At 45.7% G+C, this 13,993-nt stretch overlaps 4 non-coding genes across 4 annotated transcripts; all 4 read left to right on the top strand.

Annotated features, from left to right (window-relative positions):
- Positions 1-1,773: 1,773 nt before the first annotated feature.
- LOC130305688 (U2 spliceosomal RNA) lies at positions 1,774-1,964 on the top strand. The gene has a single exon (XR_008855135.1). It is a non-coding gene; the product is annotated as a U2 spliceosomal RNA (small nuclear RNA).
- Positions 1,965-4,052: 2,088 nt separating this feature from the next.
- LOC130305686 (U2 spliceosomal RNA) lies at positions 4,053-4,243 on the top strand. Its single transcript, XR_008855134.1, has one exon. It is a non-coding gene; the product is annotated as a U2 spliceosomal RNA (small nuclear RNA).
- A 6,465-nt stretch (positions 4,244-10,708) lies between these two features.
- On the top strand, positions 10,709-10,899 carry LOC130305685 (U2 spliceosomal RNA). The gene has a single exon (XR_008855133.1). It is a non-coding gene; the product is annotated as a U2 spliceosomal RNA (small nuclear RNA).
- Positions 10,900-12,985: 2,086 nt separating this feature from the next.
- On the top strand, positions 12,986-13,176 carry LOC130305684 (U2 spliceosomal RNA). The gene has a single exon (XR_008855132.1). It is a non-coding gene; the product is annotated as a U2 spliceosomal RNA (small nuclear RNA).
- The last annotated feature ends 817 nt before the right edge of the window (positions 13,177-13,993 follow it).

Below are 13,993 nucleotides of genomic sequence, written 5' to 3'. Positions count from 1 at the left end.
CTTATGAAGAAATATAAAATCTCATCCCTTCCCCAATATCGCGCCACACCCCTACCCCTTAATTCCCTGGTTGAACTTGATGGACATATGTCTTTTTTCGACCGTACTAACTATGTAACTATGTAACATAACATGGGGGGGGGGGGGGGTCTCCTGGCTGTTCACACAGGTGTGTCATTGCTGTACATTGACCATGCATTGCTTCTGTGGTATTGCAAAGGCAAAGACAAATGCTTCCAGCCATCCATTGCACTAATGGATTGGTCATCAGCTGGCTGTCTATGTCCCGCATCAATATAGACCAAAGTACAGAGGGTTAGGCTATGCTATTGTGCACCTACCTGATGCATCAGAAGGTGCGAGGCCCTTGCTAAATTCTGTGCACAGACTTTGAGATCTATACTTTAGACTGTATCTAAACCTGCTCCAACATGGACTGACATTCTGGCCTACTTTCAGCCGATGCGACTTGTCTGTCGCTGAACAGTCGCTTTTTATGTATTCAGCACCTATGTATAATGTTGTAAAAATGCTCTAGAAGCTAAAGTCGCAGAAATGTCACACATATTTGGCCTGCAACTTTCTGTGCGACAAATTCAGACAGGAAAAATCAGTATAAATCCTTAGAAAATTATCCCCCAGTGTCTCCATCTGCTGGCGGTATTGAATAAGCATTGCTGCACTGATGGGGTATGCATTAGACGAAAAAAAAGAAGAAAAAGAAGAATAATACGCCCAGAAAAGAGACGAAAAGGAGAAAAACGTAAAAAAACGTGAAAAAAAAGTAAGAGGAAGAGAAGGGAAAAAAAGGTGGAAATGGGTTTAAAAGTGATTTCGGCGGAGAAATATATATATATATATATATATATATATATATATATATATATATATATATATATACGCGCACACACACACATATATATAAACGTATTCTCCGTTGAGATATTGCAGCCGCTGCTGTGTCCAGGCCCAGGAGCCTTAGCACTGTGCTGTGATGTCACTCAATACCACTGACATCACTAGGTGTAAACAACATCTCTCCTTTGCTGTGTATGTGACTATGGAGCTGTTTGGTGATGTCGTCTATTATGGCCTTCATAGAAGCAACAGGAGATTGTTGCATCCATCTAGAACCCTCAGAACTACAGTGCTATGATGTCACTCACTTCCACAGGCCTTGCAGAGTGTAAACAACAACAACCCAGCTTTGTTGTGTATGTAACCATAGGGATTTGTGATGTCACCTAGAACCTTCACAGCAGCGACAGCTTTATGAGGAGCATCAGCACTGCTCTGCCTGAGCAGAACCATCACCGCCATAGGTTGTCAAATAACCCGGATTTAACCCACACAGGTAAGTCCAATGGGGTGCAGGCATGTCCTCTATGCTTACAGCTTCCCGTGGGTGTTGGTTTGATACCGTTTGGGGACAGCCAAGGAGGCATCTGCAGGCAACAAAGGTAGGTGTGTGCTTGTGTGTGTGTTTCCTATGCAGATCCTAAGCCCAGTGTCACATGCAAGTAGGAGGAGTAAGAAGGGTTCCTGGCAAATCCGGGTTATGGATTGCATTTAAAAAGGCCCCGTGGGAGTGCAATGGGCCCCTGTCTTGCTGCTTAGCAATAATGGTATGGGTTTAGGTTCTGCTGTGTGTACTGGTGGTTGACTGCCCCCCAGCCCAGAGTGTGCATGGAAAATTGTCTGGCAGCCTCCCTGACAGCAAGCAGTGATAGTGCCCATGAAGGGGACCTTGTTGGGCCCGCCCCTTTCACGGTTATCGCTTCTCGGCCTTTTGGCTAAGATCAAGTGTAGTATCTGTTCTTATCAGTTTAATATCTGATACGTCCCCTATCTGGGGACCATATATTAAATGGATTTTTGAGAACGGGGGCCGATTTCGAAGCTTGCTTCCGTCGCCCTATGCATTGACCCGATATGGCAGTATCTTCGGGTACAGTGCACCACCCCCTTACAGGGTTAAAAAGAAAGATTCCTACTTTCATTGCTACCTGCTTGCTGGCTAGCCAGCTAGCCAGCCCTGTGGGCCTTGCTGCTGCAGCCAAAAAACAAAAGGTGGTGCTGCTGCTGCTGCTTCTGCTGCTTCTGCTTGTGTCTGGCCGCTGTTGGAGCGTCCAGGCACAGGACTTCTGCTGCTGCTGACTAAATGGCCTCCTTAATTGGATCATTTGAGTAGCCAGCACACCTGTGCAGGTAGGGCATGACATGATAGGCAGCTGCCTTGATAGCGGGTGGGTGCTGAATGTTCCTAATTGACAAAATAAGATTAATGCTTATGAAGAAATATAAAATCTCATCCCTTCCCCAATATCGCGCCACACCCCTACCCCTTAATTCCCTGGTTGAACTTGATGGACATATGTCTTTTTTCGACCGTACTAACTATGTAACTATGTAACATAACATGGGGGGGGGGGGGGGGTCTCCTGGCTGTTCACACAGGTGTGTCATTGCTGTACATTGACCATGCATTGCTTCTGTGGTATTGCAAAGGCAAAGACAAATGCTTCCAGCCATCCATTGCACTAATGGATTGGTCATCAGCTGGCTGTCTATGTCCCGCATCAATATAGACCAAAGTACAGAGGGTTAGGCTATGCTATTGTGCACCTACCTGATGCATCAGAAGGTGCGAGGCCCTTGCTAAATTCTGTGCACAGACTTTGAGATCTATACTTTAGACTGTATCTAAACCTGCTCCAACATGGACTGACATTCTGGCCTACTTTCAGCCGATGCGACTTGTCTGTCGCTGAACAGTCGCTTTTTATGTATTCAGCACCTATGTATAATGTTGTAAAAATGCTCTAGAAGCTAAAGTCGCAGAAATGTCACACATATTTGGCCTGCAACTTTCTGTGCGACAAATTCAGACAGGAAAAATCAGTATAAATCCTTAGAAAATTATCCCCCAGTGTCTCCATCTGCTGGCGGTATTGAATAAGCATTGCTGCACTGATGGGGTATGCATTAGACGAAAAAAAAGAAGAAAAAGAAGAATAATACGCCCAGAAAAGAGGCGAAAAGGAGAAAAACGTAAAAAAAACGTGAAAAAAAAGTAAGAGGAAGAGAAGGGAAAAAAAGGTGGAAATGGGTTTAAAAGTGATTTCGGCGGAGAAATATATATATATATATATATATATATATATATATATATATATATACGCGCACACACACACATATATATAAACGTATTCTCCGTTGAGATATTGCAGCCGCTGCTGTGTCCAGGCCCAGGAGCCTTAGCACTGTGCTGTGATGTCACTCAATACCACTGACATCACTAGGTGTAAACAACATCTCTCCTTTGCTGTGTATGTGACTATGGAGCTGTTTGGTGATGTCGTCTATTATGGCCTTCATAGAAGCAACAGGAGATTGTTGCATCCATCTAGAACCCTCAGAACTACAGTGCTATGATGTCACTCACTTCCACAGGCCTTGCAGAGTGTAAACAACAACAACCCAGCTTTGTTGTGTATGTAACCATAGGGATTTGTGATGTCACCTAGAACCTTCACAGCAGCGACAGCTTTATGAGGAGCATCAGCACTGCTCTGCCTGAGCAGAACCATCACCGCCATAGGTTGTCAAATAACCCGGATTTAACCCACACAGGTAAGTCCAATGGGGTGCAGGCATGTCCTCTATGCTTACAGCTTCCCGTGGGTGTTGGTTTGATACCGTTTGGGGACAGCCAAGGAGGCATCTGCAGGCAACAAAGGTAGGTGTGTGCTTGTGTGTGTGTTTCCTATGCAGATCCTAAGCCCAGTGTCACATGCAAGTAGGAGGAGTAAGAAGGGTTCCTGGCAAATCCGGGTTATGGATTGCATTTAAAAAGGCCCCGTGGGAGTGCAATGGGCCCCTGTCTTGCTGCTTAGCAATAATGGTATGGGTTTAGGTTCTGCTGTGTGTACTGGTGGTTGACTGCCCCCCAGCCCAGAGTGTGCATGGAAAATTGTCTGGCAGCCTCCCTGACAGCAAGCAGTGATAGTGCCCATGAAGGGGACCTTGTTGGGCCCGCCCCTTTCACGGTTATCGCTTCTCGGCCTTTTGGCTAAGATCAAGTGTAGTATCTGTTCTTATCAGTTTAATATCTGATACGTCCCCTATCTGGGGACCATATATTAAATGGATTTTTGAGAACGGGGGCCGATTTCGAAGCTTGCTTCCGTCGCCCTATGCATTGACCCGATATGGCAGTATCTTCGGGTACAGTGCACCACCCCCTTACAGGGTTAAAAAGAAAGATTCCTACTTTCATTGCTACCTGCTTGCTGGCTAGCCAGCTAGCCAGCCCTGTGGGCCTTGCTGCTGCAGCCAAAAAACAAAAGGTGGTGCTGCTGCTGCTGCTTCTGCTGCTTCTGCTTGTGTCTGGCCGCTGTTGGAGCGTCCAGGCACAGGACTTCTGCTGCTGCTGACTAAATGGCCTCCTTAATTGGATCATTTGAGTAGCCAGCACACCTGTGCAGGTAGGGCATGACATGATAGGCAGCTGCCTTGATAGCGGGTGGGTGCTGAATGTTCCTAATTGACAAAATAAGATTAATGCTTATGAAGAAATATAAAATCTCATCCCTTCCCCAATATCGCGCCACACCCCTACCCCTTAATTCCCTGGTTGAACTTGATGGACATATGTCTTTTTTCGACCGTACTAACTATGTAACTATGTAACATAACATGGGGGGGGGGGGGGTCTCCTGGCTGTTCACACAGGTGTGTCATTGCTGTACATTGACCATGCATTGCTTCTGTGGTATTGCAAAGGCAAAGACAAATGCTTCCAGCCATCCATTGCACTAATGGATTGGTCATCAGCTGGCTGTCTATGTCCCGCATCATTATAGACCAAAGTACAGAGGGTTAGGCTATGCTATTGTGCACCTACCTGATGCATCAGAAGGTGCGAGGCCCTTGCTAAATTCTGTGCACAGACTTTGAGATCTATACTTTAGACTGTATCTAAACCTGCTCCAACATGGACTGACATTCTGGCCTACTTTCAGCCGATGCGACTTGTCTGTCGCTGAACAGTCGCTTTTTATGTATTCAGCACCTATGTATAATGTTGTAAAAATGCTCTAGAAGCTAAAGTCGCAGAAATGTCACACATATTTGGCCTGCAACTTTCTGTGCGACAAATTCAGACAGGAAAAATCAGTATAAATCCTTAGAAAATTATCCCCCAGTGTCTCCATCTGCTGGCGGTATTGAATAAGCATTGCTGCACTGATGGGGTATGCATTAGACGAAAAAAAAGAAGAAAAAGAAGAATAATACGCCCAGAAAAGAGGCGAAAAGGAGAAAAACGTAAAAAAAACGTGAAAAAAAAGTAAGAGGAAGAGAAGGGAAAAAAAGGTGGAAATGGGTTTAACCCCTTAAGGACACAGCCCATTTTCACCTCTAGGACGCAGCCCTTTTTTGCACATCTGACCACTGTCACTTTAAACATTAATAACTCTGGAATGCTTTTACTTATCAATCTGATTCCGAGATTGTTTTTTCGTGACATATTCTACTTTAACATAGTGGTAAATTTTTGTGGTAACTTGCATCCTTTCTTGGTGAAAAATCCCAAAATTTGATGAAAAAATTGAAAATTTTGCATTTTTCTAACTTTGAAGCTATCTGTTTGTAAGGAAAATTGATATTCCAAATATTATTTTTTTTGGATTCACATATACAATATGTCTACTTTATATTTTAATCATAAAATTGACATGTTTTTACTTTTGGAAGACACCAGAGGGCTTCAAAGTTCAGCAGCAATTTTACAATTTTTCACAAAATTTTCAAACTCGCTATTTTTCATGGACCAGTTCAGGTTTGAAGTGGATTTGAAGGGTCTTCATATTAGAAATACCCCATAAATGACCCCATTACAAAAACTGCACCCCCCAAAGTATTCAAAATGACATTCAGTAAGTGTTTTAACCCTTTAGGTGTTTCACGGTAAAAGCAGCAAAGTGAAGGAGAAAATTCAAAATCTTCATTTTTTACACTTGCATGTTCTTGTAGACCCCAATTTTTGAATTTTTACAAGGGGTAAAAGGATAAAATTTATACTTGAATTTGTAGCCCAATTTCTCTCGAGTAAGCACATACCTCATATGTCTATGTAAATTGTTCGGCGGGCGCAGTAGAGGGCTCAGAAGCGAAGGAGCGACAAGGGGATTTTGGAGAGTACGTTTTTCTGAAATGGTTTTTTTGGGGGCATGTTGCATTTAGGAAGCCCCTATGGTGCCAAAACAGCAAATAAAAAAAACATGGCATACCATTTTGGAAACTAGACCCCTTGAGGAACGTAAAAAGGAATTAAGTGAGCCTTAATACCCCACAGGTGTTTCATGACTTTTGCATATGTAAAAAAAAAAAAAAAAAATTTCACTAAAATGTGTGTTTCCCCCCAAATTTCACATTTTTGCAAGGGTTAATAGCAGAAAATACCCCCCAAAATTTGTAACCCCATCTCTTCTGAGTATGGAGGTACCCCATAAGTTGACCTGAAGTGCATTACGGGCGAACTACAATGCTCAGAAGAGAAGGAGTCATATTTGGCTTTTTGAGAGCAAATTTTGCTCGGGGGGCATGTCGCATTTAGGAAGCCCCTATGGTGCCAGGACAGCAAAAAAAAACGACATGGCATACCATTTTGGAAACTAGACTCCTTGAGGAACGTAACAAGGGATAAAGTGAACCTTAATACCCCACAGGTGTTTCACGACTTTTGCATATGTAAAAAAAATAATTTTTTTTTTACCAAAAATGCTTGGTTTAGCAAAAATTTAACATTTTTAAAAAAGGTAATAGCAGAAAATACCCCCCAACATTTGAAGCCCAATTTCTCCCGATTCAGAAGACACCCAATATGGGGATGAAAAGTGCTCTGCTGGCGCACTACAGGTCTCAGAAGAGAAGGAGTCACATTTGGCTTTTTGGAAGCAAATTTTGCTCTGGGGGCATGCCGCATTTAGGAAGCACCTATGGTGCCAGGACAGAAAAAAAAAACACATGGCATACCATTTTGGAAACTAGACCCCTTGGGGAACGTAACAAGGGGTAAAGTGAACCTTAATACCCCACAGGTGTTTCACGACTTTTGCATATGTAAAAAAAAATATTTTTTTTTTACACTAAAATGCTTGTTTTCCCCCAAATTTTACATTTTTACAAGGGATAATAGCAGAAAATACCCCCCAAAATTTGTAACCCCATCTCTTCTGAGTATGGAAATACCCAATAAGTGGACGTGAAGTGCACTGGGGGCGAACTACAATGCTCAGAAGAGAAGGAGCATCATTGAGCTTTTGGAGAGAGAATTTGGCCATGTGCATTTCCAAAGCCCCCCGTGGTGCCAGAACAGTGGACCCCCCACATGTGACCCCATTTTTAAAACTACACCCCTCACGGAAGGTAATAAGGGGTGCAGGGAGAATTTACACCCCACTGGCATTTGACGTATCTTTGGAACAGTGGGCTGTGTAAATTAAAAATTTTATTTTTCATTTTCACAGACCCCTGTTTCAAAGATCTGTCAGACACCTGTGGGGTGTAAATGCTCACTGTACCCCTTGTTACATTCCGTGAGGGGTGTAGTTTCCAAAATGGGGTCACATGTGGGTATTTATTGTTTTGCACTTATGTCAGAACCACTGTAAAATCAGCCACCCCTGTGCAAATCACCAATTTAGACCTCAAATTTACATGGTGCACTCTCCCTTCTGAGCCTTGTTGTGCGTCCCCAGAACACTTTGCGCCCACATATGGGGTATCTCCGTCCTCAGGAGAAAATGCGTTACAAACTTTGGGGGCTTTTTTTCTTTTACCGCTTGTGAAATTTTAAAGTATGGGGCAACACCAGTATGTTAGTGTACAAAAATGTTTTTTTTTTTACACTAACATGCTGGTGTAGACCCCAACTTTACCTTTTCATAAGGGGTAAAAGGAGAAAAAGCCCCCCAAAATTTGTTAGGCAATTTCTCCCGAGTACGGCGATACCCCATATGTGGCCCTAAACTGTTGCCTTGAAATACGCCAGGGCTCCAAAGTGAGAGCGCCATGTGCATTTGAGGCCCAAATTAGGGATTTGCATAGGGGTGGACATAGGGGTATTCTAAGTCAGTGATTCCCAAACAGGGTGCCTCCAGCTGTTGCTAAACTCCCAGCATGCTTGGACAGTCAATGGCTGTCCGGAAATGCTGGGAGTTTTTGTTTTGCAACAGCTGGAGGTTCCGTTTTGGAAACACTGCTGTAGGATACGTTTTTCATTTTTATTGGGGGGGAAGGGGTGGTGGTGGGGGGGGGGGCAGTGTACGTGTGTATATGTAGTGTTTTACTCTTTATTTTATGTTAGTGTAGTGTAGTGTTTTTAGGTTACATTCACACTGACGGCGGATTACACTGAGTCTCCCGCTAGGAGTTTGAGCTGCGGCTGCTGCAGCTCAAACCTGAAGCAGGGAATTCACTGTAATCCGCCGCCAGTGTGAATGTAACCTGTACATTCACATGGGAGGGGGGGGGGGGCAAAACTACAACTCCCAGCATGCACTGACAGAACGTGCATGCTGGGAGTTGTAGTTTTGCAACAGCTGGAGGCACACTGGAAAATACTGAGTTGGGTAATAGAACCTATTACCTAACTCGGTATTTCCCAACCAGTGTGCCTCCAGCTGTTGCAGAACTACAACTCTCAGCATGTACTGATTGCCAAAGAGAATGCTGGGAGATGTAGTTATGCAACAGCTGGATGCACGCAAGTACAACTCCCAGCATGCCGAGACAGCCATTTGCTGTTCCTGAATGCTGGGAGTTGTAGTTTTGCAAGATTTAGAGGGGTTCAGGCTGGAGATCACTGACAGTGGTCTCTAAACTGTGGCCCTCCAGATGTTGCAAAACTACAAATCTCAGCATGCTAAGACAGCAAACTGCTGTCTGAGCATGCTGGGAGTTGTAGTTTTGTAATATCTGGAGGGCTACAGTTTAGAGACCACTGTCAGTGATCTCTAGCCTGAACCCCTCTAAATCTTGCAAAACTACAACTCCCAGCATGCCAACACAGCAAACAGCTGTCAAGGCATGGTGGGAGTTGTAGTTTTGCAACATCTGGAGGGCGACAGTTTAGAGACCACTCTCTAAACTGTCGCCCTGCAGATGTTGCTAGGCAACAGACTCTGCACACGCGGCGTCATACTTACCTCCACCGCCGCCGTGATCACAGCCGCCGCCGGGTAAGTGACCGCCGCCGCCGCCGCTACTACACGGTTCCCCCCGCTGTGCCCGGACACCGATGGGCGGGCATAGCGCGGGGAACCGAACTTTAACCCCCCCGCCCCCAGTCTGCTATTGGTCGGCCGCTCCGCCGATCAATAGCAGGGATAGGAGGGGTGGCAACCCTGCCACCTCACTCCTATCTCTTCAAGGGGGATCGAGGGTGTCTTGGACACCCCCGATCCCCCTTATTTTATCGCGGCGCCGCGATTGATGGGCAGGGGGAGAGCGCTCCCCCTGCAAACACCATAGATGCCGTGATCAGACTGATCACGGCATCTATGGGGTTAATGCTGCCGGGACCGGCGCGATCGCGGCCCCGGCAGCTGCGGTGGGACTCCGGCTGTGATTGACAGCTGAGTCCCACCCGCGATCTCCTGCGCTGCCCGCGGCAGAGCAGGAGATCGCTTGGACGTATGCATACGTCCATTTGCGCGAACGTGTAATTCGCCTGGACGTATGCATACGTCCAATAGCGGGAAGGGGTTAAAAGTGATTTCGGCGGAGAAATATATATATATATATATATATATATATATATATATATATACGCGCACACACACACATATATATAAACGTATTCTCCGTTGAGATATTGCAGCCGCTGCTGTGTCCAGGCCCAGGAGCCTTAGCACTGTGCTGTGATGTCACTCAATACCACTGACATCACTAGGTGTAAACAACATCTCTCCTTTGCTGTGTATGTGACTATGGAGCTGTTTGGTGATGTCGTCTATTATGGCCTTCATAGAAGCAACAGGAGATTGTTGCATCCATCTAGAACCCTCAGAACTACAGTGCTATGATGTCACTCACTTCCACAGGCCTTGCAGAGTGTAAACAACAACAACCCAGCTTTGTTGTGTATGTAACCATAGGGATTTGTGATGTCACCTAGAACCTTCACAGCAGCGACAGCTTTATGAGGAGCATCAGCACTGCTCTGCCTGAGCAGAACCATCACCGCCATAGGTTGTCAAATAACCCGGATTTAACCCACACAGGTAAGTCCAATGGGGTGCAGGCATGTCCTCTATGCTTACAGCTTCCCGTGGGTGTTGGTTTGATACCGTTTGGGGACAGCCAAGGAGGCATCTGCAGGCAACAAAGGTAGGTGTGTGCTTGTGTGTGTGTTTCCTATGCAGATCCTAAGCCCAGTGTCACATGCAAGTAGGAGGAGTAAGAAGGGTTCCTGGCAAATCCGGGTTATGGATTGCATTTAAAAAGGCCCCGTGGGAGTGCAATGGGCCCCTGTCTTGCTGCTTAGCAATAATGGTATGGGTTTAGGTTCTGCTGTGTGTACTGGTGGTTGACTGCCCCCCAGCCCAGAGTGTGCATGGAAAATTGTCTGGCAGCCTCCCTGACAGCAAGCAGTGATAGTGCCCATGAAGGGGACCTTGTTGGGCCCGCCCCTTTCACGGTTATCGCTTCTCGGCCTTTTGGCTAAGATCAAGTGTAGTATCTGTTCTTATCAGTTTAATATCTGATACGTCCCCTATCTGGGGACCATATATTAAATGGATTTTTGAGAACGGGGGCCGATTTCGAAGCTTGCTTCCGTCGCCCTATGCATTGACCCGATATGGCAGTATCTTCGGGTACAGTGCACCACCCCCTTACAGGGTTAAAAAGAAAGATTCCTACTTTCATTGCTACCTGCTTGCTGGCTAGCCAGCTAGCCAGCCCTGTGGGCCTTGCTGCTGCAGCCAAAAAACAAAAGGTGGTGCTGCTGCTGCTGCTTCTGCTGCTTCTGCTTGTGTCTGGCCGCTGTTGGAGCGTCCAGGCACAGGACTTCTGCTGCTGCTGACTAAATGGCCTCCTTAATTGGATCATTTGAGTAGCCAGCACACCTGTGCAGGTAGGGCATGACATGATAGGCAGCTGCCTTGATAGCGGGTGGGTGCTGAATGTTCCTAATTGACAAAATAAGATTAATGCTTATGAAGAAATATAAAATCTCATCCCTTCCCCAATATCGCGCCACACCCCTACCCCTTAATTCCCTGGTTGAACTTGATGGACATATGTCTTTTTTCGACCGTACTAACTATGTAACTATGTAACATAACATGGGGGGGGGGGGGGGGGGGTCTCCTGGCTGTTCACACAGGTGTGTCATTGCTGTACATTGACCATGCATTGCTTCTGTGGTATTGCAAAGGCAAAGACAAATGCTTCCAGCCATCCATTGCACTAATGGATTGGTCATCAGCTGGCTGTCTATGTCCCGCATCAATATAGACCAAAGTACAGAGGGTTAGGCTATGCTATTGTGCACCTACCTGATGCATCAGAAGGTGCGAGGCCCTTGCTAAATTCTGTGCACAGACTTTGAGATCTATACTTTAGACTGTATCTAAACCTGCTCCAACATGGACTGACATTCTGGCCTACTTTCAGCCGATGCGACTTGTCTGTCGCTGAACAGTCGCTTTTTATGTATTCAGCACCTATGTATAATGTTGTAAAAATGCTCTAGAAGCTAAAGTCGCAGAAATGTCACACATATTTGGCCTGCAACTTTCTGTGCGACAAATTCAGACAGGAAAAATCAGTATAAATCCTTAGAAAATTATCCCCCAGTGTCTCCATCTGCTGGCGGTATTGAATAAGCATTGCTGCACTGATGGGGTATGCATTAGACGAAAAAAAAGAAGAAAAAGAAGAATAATACGCCCAGAAAAGAGGCGAAAAGGAGAAAAACGTAAAAAAACGTGAAAAAAAAGTAAGAGGAAGAGAAGGGAAAAAAAGGTGGAAATGGGTTTAAAAGTGATTTTGGCGGAGAAATATATATATATATATATATATATATATATATATATATATACGCGCACACACACACATATATATAAACGTATTCTCCGTTGAGATATTGCAGCCGCTGCTGTGTCCAGGCCCAGGAGCCTTAGCACTGTGCTGTGATGTCACTCAATACCACTGACATCACTAGGTGTAAACAACATCTCTCCTTTGCTGTGTATGTGACTATGGAGCTGTTTGGTGATGTCGTCTATTATGGCCTTCATAGAAGCAACAGGAGATTGTTGCATCCATCTAGAACCCTCAGAACTACAGTGCTATGATGTCACTCACTTCCACAGGCCTTGCAGAGTGTAAACAACAACAACCCAGCTTTGTTGTGTATGTAACCATAGGGATTTGTGATGTCACCTAGAACCTTCACAGCAGCGACAGCTTTATGAGGAGCATCAGCACTGCTCTGCCTGAGCAGAACCATCACCGCCATAGGTTGTCAAATAACCCGGATTTAACCCACACAGGTAAGTCCAATGGGGTGCAGGCATGTCCTCTATGCTTACAGCTTCCCGTGGGTGTTGGTTTGATACCGTTTGGGGACAGCCAAGGAGGCATCTGCAGGCAACAAAGGTAGGTGTGTGCTTGTGTGTGTGTTTCCTATGCAGATCCTAAGCCCAGTGTCACATGCAAGTAGGAGGAGTAAGAAGGGTTCCTGGCAAATCCGGGTTATGGATTGCATTTAAAAAGGCCCCGTGGGAGTGCAATGGGCCCCTGTCTTGCTGCTTAGCAATAATGGTATGGGTTTAGGTTCTGCTGTGTGTACTGGTGGTTGACTGCCCCCCAGCCCAGAGTGTGCATGGAAAATTGTCTGGCAGCCTCCCTGACAGCAAGCAGTGATAGTGCCCATGAAGGGGACCTTGTTGGGCCCGCCCCTTTCACGGTTATCGCTTCTCGGCCTTTTGGCTAAGATCAAGTGTAGTATCTGTTCTTATCAGTTTAATATCTGATACGTCCCCTATCTGGGGACCATATATTAAATGGATTTTTGAGAACGGGGGCCGATTTCGAAGCTTGCTTCCGTCGCCCTATGCATTGACCCGATATGGCAGTATCTTCGGGTACAGTGCACCACCCCCTTACAGGGTTAAAAAGAAAGATTCCTACTTTCATTGCTACCTGCTTGCTGGCTAGCCAGCTAGCCAGCCCTGTGGGCCTTGCTGCTGCAGCCAAAAAACAAAAGGTGGTGCTGCTGCTGCTGCTTCTGCTGCTTCTGCTTGTGTCTGGCCGCTGTTGGAGCGTCCAGGCACAGGACTTCTGCTGCTGCTGACTAAATGGCCTCCTTAATTGGATCATTTGAGTAGCCAGCACACCTGTGCAGGTAGGGCATGACATGATAGGCAGCTGCCTTGATAGCGGGTGGGTGCTGAATGTTCCTAATTGACAAAATAAGATTAATGCTTATGAAGAAATATAAAATCTCATCCCTTCCCCAATATCGCGCCACACCCCTACCCCTTAATTCCCTGGTTGAACTTGATGGACATATGTCTTTTTTCGACCGTACTAACTATGTAACTATGTAACATAACATGGGGGGGGGGGGGGGGGTCTCCTGGCTGTTCACACAGGTGTGTCATTGCTGTACATTGACCATGCATTGCTTCTGTGGTATTGCAAAGGCAAAGACAAATGCTTCCAGCCATCCATTGCACTAATGGATTGGTCATCAGCTGGCTGTCTATGTCCCGCATCAATATAGACCAAAGTACAGAGGGTTAGGCTATGCTATTGTGCACCTACCTGATGCATCAGAAGGTGCGAGGCCCTTGCTAAATTCTGTGCACAGACTTTGAGATCTATACTTTAGACTGTATCTAAACCTGCTCCAACATGGACTGACATTCTGGCCTACTTTCAGCCGATGCGACTTGTCTGTCGCTGAACAGTCGCT

Source organism: Hyla sarda, unplaced genomic scaffold (genome assembly GCF_029499605.1).
Source record: "Hyla sarda isolate aHylSar1 unplaced genomic scaffold, aHylSar1.hap1 scaffold_1329, whole genome shotgun sequence".
In the NCBI taxonomy this organism is placed as follows: Eukaryota; Metazoa; Chordata; class Amphibia; order Anura; family Hylidae; genus Hyla; species Hyla sarda.
This window is presented reverse-complemented; position numbering and strand designations above follow the sequence as displayed.